The sequence below is a fragment of the Cynoglossus semilaevis genome, chromosome W (assembly GCF_000523025.1).
Source record: "Cynoglossus semilaevis isolate Cse_v1.0 chromosome W, Cse_v1.0, whole genome shotgun sequence".
In the NCBI taxonomy this organism is placed as follows: domain Eukaryota; kingdom Metazoa; phylum Chordata; class Actinopteri; order Pleuronectiformes; family Cynoglossidae; genus Cynoglossus; species Cynoglossus semilaevis.
This window is the reverse complement of record NC_024327.1, coordinates 8,217,030-8,218,076: the sequence shown is the minus strand read 5'-3', so window position 1 is coordinate 8,218,076 and position 1,047 is coordinate 8,217,030.

Sequence of the window (1,047 nt, the reverse complement as noted above, 5' to 3'; positions counted from 1 at the left end):
TATTTTACCTGTTGAAAAGCAGAACACTTCTGTCATTGAAGTGATATTGAAACAGTGACAGGGATTATGTAAGTCATTCCTGACACACGCAAGTGTGTTCTATGCAGCAGCATGGCCCTATTTGTGATTGACAACTGGGCTGTCCAATAAGAGCCTGGTACAGTACAGTAGTAGAAATAGAAAAAAAAATAGTTTCAGAAACATAGAACTAAATAAGCAAAGCAATACAAAAAATATAGCAAATATAATGAATAATAATATAATCTTTTTTTTTCTTAAAAGGAAAACCATATATATATAGCCTATGAAGGCAAATTTCCATACTAATAAGACAATATTACTTGTACTAAAATTTCTAAAAGTTAGGGAAAAAACCTGAAAGAAATTGATGGCTAAATTTTGGACCCAAAGATAATTTTGGATGTAGCAAAACTAGCTCAGTAGATAGAACTGTGAACTGTGTGTCTAGTATGATTGGATATTGTCAAATGCATTGTCTATATTCAGTGTTTGGTCTTATTATCACTGGTTTGCATGTTGTTAATATTCCTACATCCGCATTGCCTTGTGACCATAATGTTGTCGGTATTTCTGCTAAGAGGTTCTCTTCTTCTTTTGTCAGTAGAATTTGTACATTTTCAGTGGAAAGTTCAGTGAAGGGCTGTAGTAGGTGTTATCTGATTGCCATTCCCAGTCAAGGCGGTATGCAGCTGAGGTAGCTATTACTCCCAGTCGTTGCCATAACATTCCTTTTTGTTTTGCTAATGAAACATGGGTCACCATACTTGCTGCATGTAATCTCTCTGCTTCTTCTGAAACCTTGACAGTAGCAACAGCTACGCAGTCTTTATCTGTTGAGATTTCTTGAATTAGAATTTGTTGAGATTTCAGTTTGTGCACCTTTTTATCAAAATCATCGTCTTGCCCTGGAGTGTGCTTTAAGCGCAAAGTTACATGTAGTTTATCGACTTGTTGGATTTGGTCTGGCATTTTTAACAAATCTGTTATTTTGCTAAGCAATGTTGTTGGGACACTCAAAAGCGGACT